Raw genomic sequence first — 20,875 nt, 5'->3', positions numbered from 1 at the left:
GAGTACTCTCTTGTCTTGCTGTTACTGAAATTTATCACATTTACCAGTGAGAAATTTCATCAGCGCTTGATCTGGCCTCCTGACCAACGGGTTTATACCCTCCAGTAACTTCACATTTTCCTCCTCACTGTGAACCACCTATGTGTCATCCACAACATTCTTTAACATTCCCCCCAAACTCCAATTTACAGTTTGATGCAGTTGAGGTTCTTTTTTTATGAGGCAGCTACAAATTTTATTTTGGACTTGGAGCTGAATTCTTATTGATACTCTGCCACTCTTTATGTTTCATTCATAAAGCTTGTACGGAATTAATATTGAATTTGTACGGAATTAATATTGGATTAGGTTTAAGTGGCTTTCACTGCAACATTTGACTTCTACGTGGACCTGGATAATGTTCTTCATATCGTTCGCTGTAATAGTCAGAGCTGAAGGAACTTTCCATCTGTACGATTGACACCGATTCATAATTTTGTTTGAAAGTGCTAGAGTGATGAGGATAAAGATTCAATTAAATTCTACATACATGGCAGGAGATCAAATTATATCATAAAGTCACCTTGAATTGGAAACAAATTATTAAAACAAACGCCCACTTTTCTTCATATTGTAAAAACAATTTCATAAATGGTCTTAAAGCAGCATGGATCTTGCAGCTCCTCCTGGGATTGCAGATAGTTAAATATTTAATGCAGTCTATTTTGCAATTGATATAGTTATCATAGTTTATTAATTAGCATTATTTTTCTATTTTGTTACATTAACATTCAAAACAAACAAAAAAGCATTAACAAACTCACGATTTTCTTTCAAACGAACATTTTTTAAAATAAGAGTTTTTTAAGGGTGGTATATAAAAAAAAAGAAATGTGTATTTATATTTTAAAATGTTTCTTTTATTACACTGCAAAAGTTCTTTTTTGTTTGAAAAATTAATCTTTTTTAAAAAAAATAAGGAGTTGTACCTTCCTTCCGGAGAACCCTACATATTTTCAACTCCGGAAAAGAATATTTTCTTCTCGGAATGTATTGAAGAGGAATATTTTTATTGATTTAATTAGCGAAATATTTGACTTTGTATAATGTTTACATGTTTGCGACGTATATGTATATATTATTTCCATGTTAACATTATTTTCTGTAGGCAATGAAAGATCATATAAGGTGTCGTAAAAATTGTCCTGCTTTTAGGCATAATGTTATTAAGATCACATATAAGAGAGAGAGGATGGCTAGAAGATTTAGAAGAAAATATTATCCAGCAAATTGGTCAGATAGATGGGTGTCTATCAGGAAAGAGAAGAAGGTAATTCAAAATTCTCTGGAGCCTATTCCTCTATCAAAATGATTTTCAGTTTTTAGAACAGCTGAAGGGGATTGTCTTTTTGAGGAAAATGGAAGAACAATCATTTATTGTACAGTTGGAATAATTCTTATTTTCCGCAATGTTTGAGAAGAGTTAGTAGAATTATCGATACAGTGGACTCTTCTGCCAGGGGCATCAATAGGAGATTTTGTGGCAGTAAGCGTTAATTTAAGGTGGTTTGTTGCTTTCCCTGTGCTCGGATTTAGAACGTCTCGAAACATTTCAAGCATATTGTTAAAGGTGAGATTGAGTAACCAGAAGTTCTTGTAGATATTGGTAGGAATGACATTTTTATGGAAAGATTAAAGCAGAACAGAGTGAATTTAAGAGGTGAGGTAGAGGACGAAAAATAAAGGCTTAAAAACAATAATTTCTGGTTCACTCCCGATGCCAAACTCAATTTGGAAGGAACAAAAGATTAAAGGAGAAAATTCAATGGAGGAAGAGCTGCTGTATTGTTGAGGCATTTAGATTGGAAAATTGGAATCTATTTTAGAATAGAAATGACCGGATCAGAAAGGATTGGTCTAATCTAAACTGGAAAGCAACCAATATCTTAGCAGGGAGATTTGCTCATTCTGTGTAGGGAGAGTTTACATTGATAGAGAAGACATCAGGGGGGATTCTAAGTATCAGTACAAATGGTAGGATGGATGGAGAAGTTTATGACTGTGGGAAGAACACGTCAATTAGACAATAAAAACTTGAGACGATATAGCTTATATTCTGAAGCACTAAATTGCATTTATTTCAATGCCAGGGGTCAAACAGGAAAGGCTGATGAACTCAGGGCATGTTTAAGAACATTGGATTGGGACATCGTATTTATTACAGAAAGTTGGATAAGATGTGTTCAAGTCGTGAGTGTAGTGCTGGGAAATCACAGCAGGAGAAAGAGAGGATTGCAGATGCTGGAGATCAGAGCTGAAAATGTGTTGCTGGAAAAACACAGCATATCAGGCAGCATCCAATCAGCAGGAGAATCGACGTTTCGGGCATAAACCCCTCATCAGGCGTGGGCTGATAAAGGGATTTTGCCTGAAACGTCGATTTTCCTGATCCTCAAGTGTTGCCTGACCTGCTGTGCTATTCCAGCACCACACTCTCGACTCTAATCTCCAGCATCTGCAGTCTTCACTTTAGCATGAGAGATGTTCAAGACTGGCAATTCATTGCTCAAGATGTTAAGTGTCATAGAAAGGATGGGAAAAGGCATGGGGTGGGCGGGGAGGGGAGGTTTGCCGTTTATTATTGCTGGAACTGGGGAAGATATTTCTGAAATTTTATCAAGTCCAAATGTGCAGGTAGTATTCAAAATAAGGAAGTAAAGTTCACTCTGAAGAGATTGCACTAAATGTTCTTTTGTGACAAATCGTTCAGTGAAAATGTATTTGTAGAAATTAAAACTAAGAAAGGAAAGAGCATGTTGATTGTATTGTACCATATGCTCTGCAACAGTAAGAAAGAAATTGGGAAACAAACGTGTAGGGTGATCTCGGGTATATGTAAGTATAATAAGGTTGTAATGATGGGGAATTTTAATTTTCTAAAAATTGATTAGGACCATCACAGTGTTAAAGTGTTGGATGGTGAATAATTTGTCAATCTGTTCACGAAAAGTTTTTTCATGAGTATGTGGATGATCCAAACAGAGAAAGAAGAAAACTCGGCCTTCTTTTGTTTGATAGGCAGGGCAAGTGACTCAAGTAAATGTGGGGGAATATTTTGAGTATTGCTATCATAACTCTATTAGTTTCATAATGGTTATGGAAAAGAATGAGCCTTTCATTGATTTTTTTTTTAACTTGAGTACCAAAGATTAGTAAGCGTTTGGAATGCTTTGCCTGCATTGGCAGTAGATTCACCAAGTTTAAGTGCATTTAAGTCGTCATTGGACAGGCAAATGGACGTACATGGAATAGTGTAGTTTGGATGGGCTTCCAATTAGTATGACAGGGCGGCGCAACATCGAGGGCCGAAGGGCCTGTACTGTGCTGGAATGTTCTATGTTCTATGTTCGATTAAATGCTAATGGCATGGGGCAAGGACTTTCCAAGTTTGATTGGAGTAGACTGTTAGCAGGTAAAACTATGTCTGACAAGTGGGAGACATTCAACAGTATGACGACGAGAGTTGAGAGGCATTATGTTCCTGTTAGAGTGAAGGGAAATGCTGGTAAGTTTAAGGAACAATGGACAAATGCAGTTACTGGGGTTTTATTCATGAATCAAAGAAAACCTTACTTTAGATATAGATTAGTGCATGTAATTTAGTCTCTTAATCAATGTAAAAAGTGTGGGGCATTATTTCAAGAGAAATCAAGAAAGCAAAGACGAGATATGAGATAGCATAGGCAGATAAGGTTAAGTATAATCCAACGATATTGTGCAACTACATTAAGAGCAAAAGGCTAACCACGGAGAGGGTAAGGCCACTCAACGAACATAGGATATCGATGGGTTGAAGCTAGGAGATGAGGAATAAAATCCCATTCCTGGTTCACTAGACAGCAACAAACACACGCTATTGCCTGAACCTCACGTTCATCTGTATTGATATCTATCTGCTATTTGTCAGTCTATTGACCCATTTCATCAAAACCCTTTTATAGTTTTAGAAAACCTTCACTGTCCACTGTGCCAGCAGTTTTGGTGTCATCCTCAAACTTACTAACCATGCCTTCGATATTCTCACACAATCATTTACATAAATGACAAACAATAAAAACTCAGAACCGACCTGTGTGGAACACTGCTGGTCACAAGCCTCCAGTCCGAAAAGCGACCGCCCACCATTACTCTGTTTACTGAAATTGCAACAATTGAAAGTGCTGGAGAGAAACCCCGCAGTTCTGGCACTATAGGAGCAGAGAAAAATGGAATTAACTTTTTTTTAGTCCAATATAACTTGTTCAGAATAGGTTTATAAAAGACTCTATATGTTACCTCTGTTTCTCTGATCAGATCCTGCGTCATCTGTTGCATTTCTCCATATTTTGCATCTGTATATGAGATTTCCACTATCTCTAATATTTTGTTTTTTCTTGATTGGGCTGGATGTTGAACCCGGTTATATTTGGACAGTATGCTCCATTCCTGTTCCAATCACTTGTGCCAGTGACACATGTGTTACACTAGAGACTGTTTCTTCTTTGGTAAGTTCTGAAAACTTGATGAAAAAATAGGAATAGCTTCTTAATTATGACATTGTCTGTGCGTTTTATGACTAACATTTTCTTGTCAGTCTCTGAACATTTTCAATACGTTTCTCTGAATAATTCCAGCAAAGATGGTTGTCATGCAGCCCATCATCTCTTTACCAGCTCGGTATGATCTGTATCTTCATTCTTATTCTTCTGTAACCCACTGTAACCCAACATATTTTGTTATCTAATATCCCGTCCAGATATAAACAATCTTAACAACCTGTATAACCTGTGATTAAACAGTCCATATATAAAATATAACTCTGTACATCACATTTCAAATTGTCCTGTTCTATTCACGCTTCGGTCAGCATTCCATGTGACAAACGTAATCTGTTCTCTTGCTCTGCGTTGCATTTCGTTCCGATTGTCAGAAAGAGTGATGGTTGAATACTCGTGACTGGGAGATATTGCTGTACTCCCCTCAGGTCTCCATAGCCATTGGCCCCAGACCATTCTATTTCATAGCCCACATCCTATTCATTCTATCCCTTACCCGTTAATACATAACTGTTAACGAACAAGGTTATTGTACATTATTTTGGACTAGACCCGACCCTTCAAAAAACATTTTGAGCACGTTGCCCAGACCATAACTTTGCTAACTGTTGAAGGTGCATACTCCCGGAGTAAATTAGCTGATCAGACTGCTGAGTTTTAAACAAACAGACTTTGTTTGAAACATTCAGGAATGAAATACATTGAACCAAACATAGAATACTCGAATAACACTTTCCTATCCGAACCTGATAGTCTATCACAACTTAATGACGCTGTTCCAGAGTGCTTGTACCAATCCCAATAAACCAACAAGGAGTAAAATTACACAAAAAGCTTACAGGTTACGAAGTCAGGCGGCAGAAGAAGGAGGAGGAGAGCATCCAGTTTCAACAGTGACCCTGACACAACTAACCCTCGAAATGAACTGACCTGCGCAGCTGGAGAGCTGGCCACACGCCCGTGATTGCCCCAGTAGTCTGAAAGACTCGAAAACCTTCTGCCTGAGGCATTATCTATAAAGTATAAACAAAAGGATCTCAACGAACCATTCAAAATTGAGACATATTGGTACCCTTGGTTGGTTAGAACCTCTCTGTAAAAGGTCAAAGACAACATAACCATGTAAATGGACCAGTTTTGTGACAACTTTACCCCCTACCGATATAAAACTGAATCATCAATATCCAAATATTGCTTCCGTTTTCAAACCCCCTCAGAAATAGTGGTTAATATACTAAAACTCACATATATATGCATTTACTATGAACATGTCGTATGCACAACTACATCCGGATTCAATGTATGGTATTCCCATCATTGACTGCCTCGACCTGTCTTTCAGTTCTCGACAGTGCATCGGCTATCATGTTTTCAAGACCTGCCACATGCATAACTTTCAAATTAACTGGCTGTAACTACCGTCTCTGGATAAACAGGCCAGCATTTCCGTTCTTAAATTTCTACAAAAAAAACTTCAATGATTTACGATCAATGTATAAGGTTGTCTCAGATGCGTTGCTGGTAATACAAACACTGAAATGTTGTATTGGAAACACGGAGCTCAAAGCCTTGTTCTCAGCTGTCAAATATTTCTACCAACGAACGTTCACCTTCTGGAGAAATGCCCAATTGGTCTTTCGATCCTCTCATCATCTTCCCGCAGCACCAACACCCACATCATTCACATTTATAGCCACCTTGGAAGTCTTTGGGTAATCAGGTGTGACTCATACTGAGGCGGTGGTTAGCACATTTTTCGTGCTGCCAAATTCCTTTTGACAGTCCGTTGTCCACTGACACTCCTTGCTTTTTTTTCACAATTCAGTGAGTGCAGCAGCCACACTGTTACAATTAGTCATTAACTTTTCGATAAAATCGACTCAATCCTAGGAACCATAGTACTGCTGCTTTTGTCAATGGTATGGGAAATTCCCCAATTACCTTCAGTTTTACTTCCAATGGTACCATTTATCTGTATGCAATAACATGACTCAGGAAAGTGACTTGTACTTTGGCAAATTCACGTTTAGTTCGGTTTACCATGAAGCCTGCCTTCTGAAGTTGATCGAACAAGTCTGGTAAGCGCTGTAAACATTCCTTCCATGAGCAACCAAAAATCACCAGGTCATCAATATAAACCACACATTTGGATAATCCGGCTATTTATTGGTTAGTCTCTGAAATGTGGCTGGCACGTTTTTCATAACAAATATAAATTGCTTGTACACATTTTCAACACAGTCTTACAACCAAGTGGATATGCATCAGTCTTTGTAACTGCAATGTAACTTGAGAAATGTCCAATTCAGGATCCTCTGAACTTGGTTCTTCTTTCTTTGTTGGTATAATTAATACCTTGCCCTTTTACTTTCCTTCCCTGTCGTAATGCCTTTTGAACATATTCATATGATGCAGTCTGTGAGATATCTTTGTGTCTGGAGTCCCTATCAAGTAGTTACCCCCACTCAATTTCCTTTGCATTTGATAAGGTTCACTAAACCTTCCTTTTCAACGTTTCCCTTTGACTGGAAGTAACACTAATATATTATCCCCGATAGCAAAATTGCAAATGTTTGATTTCCTATCCGCTTCCTGTTTTATTGCATGTTGCATTACTTCTGAATGCTGATAAGCCAACTCTACAGGGCTATTATTCGTTCTCTAAAATTTGAGACGTCGTCCAAATGTGTGGTCTTTGAATTTTGATTTCTAAATTTCTCCTTAATCAATTTTAACGGTCCTCTAAATTGATTGACAAAAATTAACTCAAATGGACTAAATTTGGTCGATTCATTTGATGCAGCACTAATTACAAAAAGTACAAATGGAATTCCCTTACCCTCATCATCAGGATAATCCTGACCATAAACCCTCAACATGGTCTTTCATATTTGATGTCAAGTTCCTGTGCTCCCTGCGTTTTTGGATGGTATGCAGTAGATTTGATTTGCTTTATTCCTAAGTGGTCCACGAATTCCTTCAATATTTGGGCCTGAAGTTTGAACTTTGATCTCACTGTTTCTCTAATGGTAGTCGGTATCTATTTTTTTTAAAGTATAACTCCTCTACAATCCTTTTAGCTGTGATATTGCATCTGGGGGACCTCTGGAAATCTAGTCAATACAGCCATTATTGTTAACACGTACTGATTCCCACTTTATTGTTATCGGCAGTGGACCTAGCCAATTAATTATGACTCTTGTAAAAGGTTCCTCAAATGCAGGAGCAGGTTTTCTTACCACCTGTGCTTTTCCAATTACCTGACATAGATGCCACGTCTGGCAATCTTCAGTTACATGCTGGTGCAGTCCAGGTTTGTAAAAATGTCTTTGTATTTTAGCCTGTGTTTTCCTCATTGATAAATGACCTCCAGGTGGACGCTCATGCGCCACTCACAACACCTGCTTTCTATATTGCATTGGCAATACAATTTGATGCATTCATGCCCGTTTCTCGTCTCCTAGAATATGTGATAGTTTCCATTTCCTCAATAGGACATCATTTGTAACGTAATAACACTCAGGGAAACATGCAGAATCCCTAATGTACATGCTTTTTTGTGACAACTGCTTAGCATTTTCATCTTTCTGCTGAAACGCAATTAGTTTAGCTGAGCAAAATATATTGCATGATAACCTATTTGCTCCTGTTTTGTCTCAACGATCTGATGGAATAAAATGTCTGCTAATGCCACTTAAGCTTCCTTATTTTTATATTTTTTTCATCTCTCTTGTTTCAACTGGTGACATTAGGACATTGTTATCCCATCATCAGGATAAGACTCATGTATTGCTTCAGTTGCCTGTGTCTTCGCTGGATTTTCAACCAGAGTAGGCAACACTCCTACAGGTGAATCAGCTGTACACTTCCCAATAACAAATTGTATTCCTGGAGCTGACACTGTACCCAATACTCCTACCACAATTTCTCCACACTCTTCGGAACACTCTGCACTTGCTTTACATAATTGTGCGCTTTTTGTCTCACTATGAATTCCCTTTAGCAGTACCTTTCCTGGAACTAGTCCTTCAAGAGTACATATCTCCTCATCTTTCAGCATCACAGACTGAGAGGATCCTGTGTCCCTTAATATTGCATTCTTTTTAATCTGTTACTCCTGGCCTATGTTAATGAACATTGCATGTATATTTTATAAGCAGATCTGGCACTTCTTCCTTAAGCAACCACTGACCAGCTTGAGTACTCTGATACAGATTTCTAGCTACCACAGTGCTTTTTGTTACCACTCAAACAAAACTTCGAGGCTTATCCTGTTTACTACATCTGCTTTTTTTTTCGCGAGCCCACCAACAGACTGATTTCATGCGACCTAAGTTGGTTCAGTAAAAACATCGGAGCTTTTCTAACTTAGAGTCATAGAGTCATAGAGATGCACAACATTGAAACAGACCCTTCGGTCCAAGCCGTCCATACTGACTAGATATCCCAACCCACTCTAGTCCCACCTGCCAGTAACTGGCCCATATCCCTCCAAACCATTCCTATTCATATACCCATCCAAATGCCTCTTAAATGTTGCAATTTTAGCAGCCTCCAACACATCCTCTGGCAGCTCATTCCATACACGTACCACCATCTGCGTAAAAAAGTTGCCCTTTAGGTCTCTTTTGTGTTTTTTTCCCTGTCACTCTAAACCTATATCCATTAGTTCAGGACTCCCTGATCCCAGGGAAAAGACTTCGTCTATTTATCCTCTCCATGCCCCTCATAATTTTGTAAACCTCTATAAGGTCACCCCACAGCCTGCGATGCTCCAGGGAAAACAGCCCCAGCCTATTCAGCCTCTCCCTGTAGCTCAGATCCTCCAAACCTGGCAACATCCTTGTAAATCTTTTCTGAACCCTGTCAAGTTTAACAACATCTTTTCGATAGGAAGGAGACCAGAATTGCACGCAATATTCCAACAGTGGCCTGACCAATGTCCTGTACAGCTGGAACATGACCTCCCAAATCCTACACTCAATACTGAGTGTAGGATTTGGGAGGTCTAGGAAATACTAGGACAATTAAAGGAAAGCATACCAAACGCCTTCTTCCCTATCCTATCTACCTGCGACTCCACTTTCAAGGAGAAATGAACCTGCACTCCAAGGTCTCTTTGTTCAGTAACACTCCCTAGGACCTTACCATAAAGTGTACAGGTCCTGCTAAGATTTGCTTTCCAAAATGCAGCACCTCACATTTATCTGAATTAAACTCCATCTGCCACTTCTGAGCGCATTGACCCATCTGGGCCAGATCCTGTTGTAATCTGAGGTAACCCTCTTCGCTGTCCACTACACCTCCAATTTTGGTGTCATCTGCAAAATTAATAAATGTAGCTCTTATGCTCGCATCCAAATCATTTATGTAAATGACAAAAAGTAGAGGACCCAGCACCGATCCTTGTGGCGCTGCACTGGCCACAGGCCTCCAGTCTGAAAAGCCACCACCTTCTGTCTTCTACCTTTGAGCCAGTTCTGTATCCAAATGGCTAGTTCTCCCTGTATTCCATGAGATCTAACCTTGCTAATCAGTCTCCCATGGGGAACCTTGTCGAACGCCTTACTGAAGTCCACATGGATCACATCTCCTCCTCTGCCCTAATCAACCTTCTTTGTTACTTCTTCAAAAAACTCAATCAAGTTTGTGAGACATGATTTCCCACGCACAAAGCCATATTGACTATCCCAAATCAGTCCTTGCCTTTCCAAATACATGTACATCCTGTCCCTCAGGATACCCTCCAACAACTTGCCCACCACCGAGGTCAGGCTCGCTGGTCTATAGTTCCCTACTTTGTGTTTACCGCCCTTCTAAAACAGTGGCACGACCTTTGCCAACCTCCAGTCTTCTGGCACCTCATGTGTGACTATCGATGATTCAAATATCTCAGCAAGTGGCCCAGCGATTACTTCTCTAGCTTCCCACAGAGTTCTCGGGTACACCTGATCAGGTCCTGGGGATTTATCCACTTTTAACCGTTTCAAGACATCGAGCACTTCCTCCTCTGTAATCTGGACATTACGCAAGATGTCACCATCTATTTCCCAACAGTCTATATCTTCCATATCCTTTTCCACAGTAAATACTGATGCAAAGTATTCATTTAGTATCTCTCCCATTTCCTGTGGCTCCACACAAAGGCCGCCTTGCTGATCTTTGAGGGGCTCTATTCTCTCCCTTGTTACCCTTTTGTCCTTAACATATTTGTAAAAACCCTTTGGATTCTCCTTAATTCTATTTGCCAAAGCTATCTGATGCCCCCGTTTTGCCCTCCTGATTTCCCTCTTAAGTATACTCCTATTTTCTTTATACTCTTCTCAGGATTCACTCGATATATCCTGTCTATACCTGACATGTGCTTCCTTCTTTTTCTTAACCAAACCCTCAATTTCTTTAGTCATCCTGCATTCCCTATACGTACCAGCCTTCCCTTTCACCCTTACAGGAATATACTTTCTCTGATTTTTGTTATCTCGTTTCTGAAGACTTCCCATTTTTCAGCCGTCCTTTGCCCTCTTCAGGGGTTTCCTTTCTGTCCTGTGGTAACTTATCATTATGATCTTCTCTGAGATCGACCTTTCCATTTCCACGTGATGATTTTACTTTGCCCCAATTTCTATCTTTGATTGACTGAAATTGATTTTGGAAGCCAAACCATCTGGTATGGATCAATTCATGATCATGCTGCTAACCTTGCTGTTTTAACTCTCTGCTCTTCAAAATGAGTTTGCACTGTGTCAGGCAAGATTTTTTGAAGTCCTCCAAATTAATTGTCTCTCGATGAGCATCGTGCCTTTGCTTGATTTTTAAACCTCTTATCCATCTATCAAAATTACTTTGTTTGATCCTTTCAAACTCAATATAGGTTTGACCAAGATCCCTTCTCAGATTCCTGAAACGTTGTCCATAGGATTTTGGCTTACAGGTTAGGAGGTCAGAAGGGCAGAAGGAGGTGGTTAGCATCTAATTTCAACAGTAACCCTGACTCATCTAATCCCAGACTGAATTGACCTGCCCAACTCGGGAGCTGGCGATGTCCTCTTGATTATACAAGTTTCTTTTAAAGACATGAACGCTGTCTGCCTGAGGCATTATTGTTAGCTTAAACCAAAATGACGCCAATAAACCTTTATGTATTCAGACATTCAGATCTTAGGTCATTTAGAACCTCTCTTTAAAAAAATCACGAACAACATAACCTTGTAACAGGATCGGCATTGTGACAACATGTCACATTTGATTTTGACTGAATTAAATACACATAAGTCTTACTGTTTTGAAGCCAATAAAGTGCATTAAGGTGTTTGTGAGTTTATACAAAAATGGTAAACACATTATGTGCTGAAGATGCAAACTTGCTTTATTGGAGCAATGAGAGGAATGCCCAGGCAAAGACACACTTCCTATGCATGGTCAGGGCAAATATGCCCACTATAAATCTATTGGTTGGTCCCTGTTCCAGTGACGTGGAGCACAGTAACAACATCTAGATTGTGTTTTGGGAGTGGTGGTGGGAGGTTCAGGTGGTTACAGCATTGCAAATGGACAACACAGCGGAATCATCGATACTCTGATAAGAAAACATCCATCATTCTCCCTCATAACTAACTTCCCTCGAACAATTGGTGATGGGAGGTGTGACCAATAGCCAGTTGGTATTGTGATCTGAAGGTACCATAGTGAAAGGAGTTAACTGCTTTGTTTGTTCAGTGACTGTGGTTGATGTCAGTCTCCAGGATCCTAATTGTGACACTGGATAGCTTCCGTCTTCCAATAGTAAGGGGCTTCGTGCAATGCTTTATCCCATTGTAGCAGCAGATGCATCATCTCCGACACTTAAAGGTTTCAGCAGCTGCAAAGACAATAAGAAGAGAGATAAACATCTGAGAATAGTCTGAAATGTTCCATTAATGGACCAGAATCTGAGAAAATTACACTGGAATGTTGCAACAATGGACAGGAGTTTATTCGAGGGTCTTTTCTATTTTTCCTGGTCTTGGTCAACATTACCAGATCGAATATATGGTGTACTGATGATTATCCAGGCAGGTTATTATCCCATCCTCGCTATTGTTGGTGTTCCTGGTAAGTCTCTCCATTTCTATCCATTAATCAATCCCATAAGCCAAGGTGAACTTCACTCCTATTTCTGTTACGTATATTTGGCCAAGTCGGAAAGTATTGTCTTTAGTTTCAAATACAAATTCCATTCATTACCTTAAACCTCCGAACCGCCCAACATCCTAGTCCACATAAACATCTGAGACTAGACTGTTCACAATCACATATTACCTTTTGCCTTGAATTGATTTATTTCTCGGTATTCTCTCCATCAGCAAACCTGCCCACTTCCAGCTCCGTAATATTCCCAGTTCCCATCTGGATGTCAGTGTGGGGGCTAAATATGCCTTGGTAAAATTCAGACTTTGTGTTTCCCGTTCTCTTCTAAGCATCTTTCAGTTACAAATATGTCCATCAGAACCTTGTTTTTCTCTCTAAAGTAAATTCACGACACGGACAGTGTGTCAGTGAAGCATTGTCACTGGACGTGTAATTCAGAGGCCCAGGTTACAACAAGAAAGCCCCTGTTTCAAATCCTACCTCAGATGATGTCAGAACGTAAATTCAACTGACAGGAATTGGAAATAAAATCTGTTTCACGAATATCAACAAAAATAGTGCAAGATTTTTGTCAATAAGTTTACCTATTTCACTGAAATCTAACATTATTACCTGGTCTGGCTTAAGACTAATATCAGACCCACAACAATGTGCTTGACTCTATATTACCGGAAAGAATGACCTCACAGTAAAGAGCATTTAGTGAGGGCATTAAATGCTGCCCTTACCAGCGATGTAGACATCCCATTCATAACAATATTGAAGTTTAAATAAAACAAAGAAGTATGCAAGAAATCAGAAACAAAAAAAACGAGAAACTGCCACAGAAACTAAGCAGATTTGGCAGCCTTGGGTTGAGGGAAAAGTAGAACTGAGATTTCGAGTCCACTGCCCATACATCATAGCTGAATACAATTTGAAAATATTGTGATTGATGTTGGTGACAGGGATGTTTATTATGAAGGAGAGAAGGAGGAAGATGAACAGATAGAGAAAGAGAAAGATAGAAGAAAATAAGCAAACAAAGGTATTGAAGGTGATCCGCTGTAATGTAAATGAAAAAACGAGGTTAAACTTATTTATTTTCATTCTGTTCACATAATACTGAAAATCATGCCCATGTAGGGTATATATCAGAGTCACTGTTTGAATTGAGTCATGTCCCTATGTCTGTCTTCCTTGAGTGTATTCATTATCTTCCTTTATTCATTACTGAGATGCTGGGCCAGTATTTAAATTTCCTTTCCTCATTGTCCTTGAGAAGGTGTTGTTGAGCTGCCTTTCTGGCTAATGCAGTCCTTGGGCTCTAAGTAGTCAGTGCTGAGGTCCGTCCGGTTTTAATTTCTTTGAGACTTTGAAGTGAGCAATATAACTGACCGGCTGGCGTGGCTATTTCAACGGGCAATTGAGAGTCAAATGCATTGCTGGAATCACATGTTAGCCCGACCATCTGAAAGTGGTAAATTTTATTCCCTGGAGGACATTAGGGTACCAGATAGGATTTTCTGACAATTTACAATGGTTTCATAGCTTCATTTTATTTAATGAATTGAAATTCCACCATTTGCCTCGGTGAGGTTCGATTCCGGGGTGTGGATTAACACCTGGATTAATAAAATGGAAATAGCACCACGAAGACATTGCCTTCCTCGCATCTCCAACCTCCGCCACTGGCAATCGTGTTGTTGCTGTTGGTGTGGCTGTGATTGAAGCACAGCTGTTCGGGAGGCTAAAGAATGATTTTGCAAAACATACCATCCTTCTTAATTTTGTATTTATTAGAAGTTAGAGGATCAGATCAGCCATGGCGAAAATGAGCGGGGTGTCATTGGTCATGAGTCACTGACAGAATTCATACCAGTTTGCAAGTAATCAACATGGTAAACTGAATACTGTCCTTCATTGCAAAATGACTCAAGTTTAGGAGTGAAGACACCTTCCTGCAGTGGTAGAGTGTTGTTCAGAAAAGGAAACTGCGTACAGATCATCTCTCCTTTATAATGAGTGATCACCTTGCCACAGAGAGTCAGTGTAAAGGGGTTTCACTGGACAAATCCGTGTGGTAATGGTATCATGAGGAGACTGTGAAGGAAATAATCTGTATCACGACAAAAGAATAAAGTGTAATTGTATTTAAACTTAAGGGTAATGGACCAACATTCATTATTTTCAAAGCACAACTTTGATAGCGTGATCTAAAACATGTGTTTTTCTGCAATACATGTTTTCACAATTGGGCAAATATATAGGAAGGAAACAATTAGAAGGATATGGGAAAAGTGCAAGGAAATGAGGTTATTATGGATGGCCAGCATGGAGCAGTTTGGGCTGAACGGCCTGTCTCCGTTCTGTCCGACTCTATGACTCTATGATACCATATTTACCAGAGTGGGGTCTCATGTCGTTTGAGAGTGAGCTTCAGGCTCTGAATGAACTCTCACTGCCTCAATGTGCATTTGATGTGTGACCCTGTATGTTGTTCACAAATCTGTAGGCAGCCACACTCTGAAAGAGTGAACCACTCCCACCAGCATCTGACCTCCATACAGAACTCTATCCTGTCTTCTCAGAGATGGGGGATGCCTCTTTGAGACTTGGCACAAACTATCTGTTGTCCCTCTTCACTATCAGCAAACCATGGTATCGTTAACATAACAGATGTGTACCATTAGGAATAGAGCCAGGAGGAGCAAAATGAAGCAGTCTGTCTGTGCAGTCCATACTTCTTTGATTTGTCATGCTGGAGCATCAATGACATCCTCCTTTGTGCTACAGTCTGGAGGGGCTGAATGGTTTCTTCTCTTCATGCATTAGTGTTCCTAGGGGCCTAATGTCCTCCTCCGGGTCCCGACGACATTATTGGGCGACCCTTGGTACCTGCTGACAAGCGTGGTGCACTGAGTAAATTCTTTATCTTCTTGTGTAATGTTAGACAGACAGGGGTTTGGCAGAATACAGCAGGCCAAGCAAAATTGCATTCTCCAATTTCAAATATCCTCCCTTCCAATCCGCCAACTCGCTTCCCAGCCCGTCCCCCTCCATTCCATTCCGCTGATCAACCTTTCTTCCAGCTACCAGCCGGATTCAGTCCTCCCATCTTCCAAACCAGTGGTACACCTCTCTCTGTATTCACCTATCCTGACCTCACCATCCTGACTCCTCCTCTCTCGCCCCACATCTTTATCTGACGCTCCCTTACCGCTACCACCAGTCCTGAAGAATGGTTATACCCAAGGTGTTGACTTCTCCACCTCCTGATGGTGCCTGGCTTGTTGTTCTCTTCCACCTCCTGCCTGTCTACATTGGATTACAATGTTTGCAGAGCTTTTGTTCAAAATCCCTTCCTTTGTAGAAGGCCAGAGAAAGAGATTGGCCCTTGTCTCTTCTTATCCAGTTGTTTTGATGGCCGAATGACTTAGTCACATTCCTGTGAAACCAGCTTGAGATGTTGCACGAGCTTTTTTTAAACATGGAAATGTGCAGAGTCTAGGAGTACTGTTACATGAATGTTGCCGACACTTTAACAGCTCAAGATTGAATGTTGTCTTGGATTGATACTTATGCACCTGAGGAGGTGACACATTGTTCTGAACATTGTGTGATCTCCACTGAACATCCCCGCTTCTGATTGTATGATGGAGGGAAATACAGTGATGCAGGGGCTGAATATGTTTGTGCCGAGAAATCTTCCCTGAGGATTCCGCAAAGAGATATCCAGGGACTGAGAGGATTGATGTCCACCAGCCACATTGTATTCTGAATGACCCAACCAGTGGGAAGTTCACACCTGATTCCCATTGAGTTCAATCTTGGTCAGGCTCCTGGGCACCTTGTTCAGTCAAATCGTGAAGTGATGTCAGGGCCACTCACACTGACACTGTGTTAATATATTTTGTTCATGTCAATGGGTCAGGATATATGTGTGGGGAGTGTTTCCTTCTCTCAGAGGGTAGTGACTGTTGAGGCCTCTCTATCCCAGACAGCTACAACGATTCTCCTGCCCCTCTGATGCTGCCTGACCTGCTGCGTTTTCCAGCACCGCACGTTTCGATATCTACCGGCCCACTCTAGTCAACCTTCCTTTCCACGTCATTAAAGAACAATTTCGGCAGGTGTGAACTTCCACTCACAAAGTGATGCTTACTATTCCTTATCAAACCCTGTTTTACAAATGCATGTGCATCTTATCCCTCAGAATCTTCTCAAATAATTTACCTACAACAGATGTTAAGCTTACTGATCAATAGTTCCCAGGCGTTTTTTTTCAGTCCTTCTTGAATAAAGGTACAACATTTGCCATCCTCCAGTCTTCCGGGATCTCACCTGTGGTAACTGATGATCAAAATTATCAGCAGGGCTCCCGCAAATTCTTCTCCAGGCCCTTGCAGTGTTCTTGGATATATATGGTAAGGACAAGGAGACTTATCCAAATTCAAACATTCCAGTACATCCAATACCTCCCCTGGACTGACCCCGAGGTATTACCACCAGCTTCCCCAAATTCCCAAGTATTCTTGTTTTTCTCCACGGTAAACTCGGAGGACATCGCCCATCTCTTATAGTTCCACACATACATGTCCACTTTGGTATTTAAGGGGTCCTATTCTCTCTGTAGTTAATAATTTTTCTTAAATATACTTAAAGTACCTGTTTGGATGCATCCTGATCTGCTCAGCCAAGGCTACCTCATGCCCCAGTTTCACCCTCCTGAATTTCCTTCTTTAGTAAACTCCTGTATCACCTGTACACCTCTCGGGATTCCCTTGATCCCAGCTGCCAGGACCTGAGCCATGCCTCCGCATTTTGTTTCTGGGCGAAGCCTCAATGTCTCTTGTCTTCCAGGGTCTCTCATTCCTGTTAACTTTCCTTTCACCCTCACGGCAACACATAGATCTTGAACTCCAGTTGTCTCACTTTTAAATGCCTCCTACTTGCTTCGGACTACTCTAATCAACCCCTTCGCAATCCTTTCTAATTCCTTCAAAACACACCAGCCCCAATTTAGTACCATTTTTTTTCCATCTCCATAGCTATTTTAAAATTAATAGACCTATGTTCACTGGTCCCAAAGTGTACACCTACTGTCACCTCACTCACCTATCCTGTCCTATTTCTTAAGTATAGGTCAAATTTTGCCCCTTCCCGATTAGGACCCTCTATATACTGCTTGAGGAAACTTTCCTGACGCACTTAATGGACTCCATCCCATTAAATCCCTTAACACTTTGGAAGTCCCAGTCTGTGTTTTAAAAATTAAAACCCCTATTGTGAGAACCCTATTGGTCTTGCAAGTCTCCCCAATTTCTCGATATACTTTTGTTCCTCTAATTCCTGTTGACTATTTGGGGGCCTATAGTGCAATTCCAATAATGTCACCATACCCTTCTTATTTCTTACCTCCACCCACAAAAACTCACTGGTTGATGCTTTAGTTATTTCATCTCCGATTCGTGCTATGGTACTCGCCTTAATCAAAAATATATCTCCCCCTCCCGTCCTTTCATAATCTCTGTCCCTCCTAATGCAATTTACTCTGGTAGATTAAGTTACCAGTTCTATCCATCCCTCAGCCATGTTTTTGTAATAGCTATACTATCCCAGCGCCGATTACCTATCAACACCCTAAGTTCATCAGCCTTACCTGTCAGTCCTCTGGCATTGAAACAAACGCGATTTAATCCAACAGCCATCCCTTGCTTCCTATCATGTTCCAGCCTGACCTGTCTCTTCACTTTACTGTTTCTGATTACTGTATCTCCTTCCAGTCTCGCACTTGCCTCCCTGCTCTTGAGGACAACTGTCCCCGCCAGCTTGGTTTAAACCCTCCTTTGTGGCTGCGAAGATATTGGTTCCCTCCTCCATTGCATGTGCAACACGTCCCTCTTGAACAAGTCAACTCTGTCACAGAAAAGATCCCAATGATCTAAATATATGAATTCCACCCCAACCCCCTCCCCCCCCCCCCCCCCCCCCCCCCCCGCAGCAATCTTTAGTCACGTATTTTGACTGCGATATACTCCTGTTCTTACCTTCACTTGCTTATGAAACTGGAAGGAATATGGAGATTACCACTGTCGAGGTCTTTTATTTTACTTTTCTCCTCAGTCTCTACAATTATTCTGTGGGACCTCATTCCTATATCTACCTGTGTCATTTGTGCCAACGTGCACAGTGACTTCTGGATGCTCCCTCTCCCCCTTAAGGGAGTCATCCTGGACTCTGACAACTATGAGGCAACTCACCATCCTGGATTCCCATTTGAGGCCAAAGAATCTCTGATCTGTCCCTCTAACAATCGACTCTTCTATCTCTAAGACCCTGTTTTTCCTTATCCTTTCCAGCTGTGCCCCAAAGCCATTCATAGTGCAACCAACCTGGCTACGGCTGCTTTCCCCAACAGTCATTTCATGTCACACTTCTCCCCACCCCACAAAATCAATATCCAGAATAGTTTACTTGTTTTTGAGGGGAATGGCCACAGGGGATCCCTGCGCTCTGTTCCTACTCCCTTTGCAATTCCTGGTGCTAGCCCAACTACTCTCTGCGTGGAACACGACAGGTAGCAAGGAATGTGTGTTGGATTAAATTGCGTTTATTTAAATGCATTAGGGCTGACAGGTAAGGCAGATGAATTCAAGGTATGGGTCTTTACATGGGACTGGAATATGACAGTCATTACAGAAACATGGCTAAGAGAGGGACTTGGGTGTGACCAACTCGCTAAAGCTCTTATCGATGAAGTTCCCAGTATCTCGAATGACCGGAGTGCATCCAGCTCCAGCTCCCGAACACGGTCTCCCAGCTGCTGCAGCTGGCTGCACTTCCCACACACGTGTACGCATCAAGTTGAAATCTCCCTGAGCTCCTACATCCTGCAAGAGGAACGTGTGACTGCCCTAACTGCCATCTCGACTGCTCGAAGACTGGAGTTAAAAGGAGCTTACCTGAGCGTACCTGCACCTTTTGCTGAGCTGCTGCTCACTGAAGCCTCTTGAACCAAAGCATTACTTCCTACTCTGCAACTAAAAGCATGACTATCGACGGCTCCATAATTCATTTTGGCGACGGAAGGAGTGGGACACTACACTGATGTAGCGTTAGGGCCTTAAACACTCCTTGAGACCAGGCCTATGATGACCTATCCTTCAGTGCAGGCCACTTCTTGACCTTGGAGGGTATCTTGCTGAGATCTTGAAGTGGTGACTGAACCGATGCAGATCTTCACCCCGACAGCCGATCCGCGTTGTTGCATTACTCTGGTCTTTTCTGCCTATTATTACCGCATTTATGAATTCCTTGAATCTATTGATTGCATTCCAAACTGTGTCTCACAGAGAGAGATTGAAATTCCTATGAATACAGGCTATTGGAAAAAGTTTACCATTAGACATATGAGCAACAGTATGCCCATCCGCTCGCTGAGGCTGCTTTTCCTTTCAATTAGCATATATTTATTTTGTTAAGCCTCTATTCCATTTTCCTGCATTTTCCCCATAACCCTTGTTTAAACGTCTGTCCATCTCAGCCTTGACGACAATTAGTGATCAAGCCTCAACAGCCTTCACAATGTTCTACAATTGTTTCCCTTCCACTGTTGTGAGACTCAGTAGTCTTAAATCACATGGCTTTTTTTTTCTAGCATTGGTTGGAAGTTGAACCCACATTAGACGTTGTCCTATTCGATCACACCACCTCCGTGGCCAGTGGCAAAATAAAAAAAACACAAAGTTTAAGAGCCTGTAATCGCTTCCCTCATCTTTTACACATCAGCCTAAGATACAATTCATCTGGATTTGGGATTTGCCCACTTTTTATTCTGAATAAACTTCTAAATCTTCCTCAGCTTCTGTGTTAATTTGCTCAAAGGCACACTATCAGGAACTGACAGTGATTCCACGAACTGCTTCTCCAAAGCAAAGACGGATATGTAGTACATGTTTAACATATTCTCTGGCTCTTTGCACAGGCTGCCTCCTCGGGCCTAAATACTCCCTATTCTTTCTCTTGTTAATATCTTACCCTTAATAAACAGAAAATATGTCTTTGGATTCTTGAAAATATTGCCTGCTAATGTTTTTATCTCACCTCCCCACCCCCACACACTTTTGCTCTTCTACTTACTTTCTTGAGATTAGCTCTACACGTTGTCATGCTAACCTCTACCCACAAAGCGT

The sequence above is a fragment of the Chiloscyllium punctatum genome, chromosome 27, assembly GCF_047496795.1.
Source record: "Chiloscyllium punctatum isolate Juve2018m chromosome 27, sChiPun1.3, whole genome shotgun sequence".
In the NCBI taxonomy this organism is placed as follows: Eukaryota; Metazoa; Chordata; class Chondrichthyes; order Orectolobiformes; family Hemiscylliidae; genus Chiloscyllium; species Chiloscyllium punctatum.
This window is presented reverse-complemented; position numbering follows the sequence as displayed.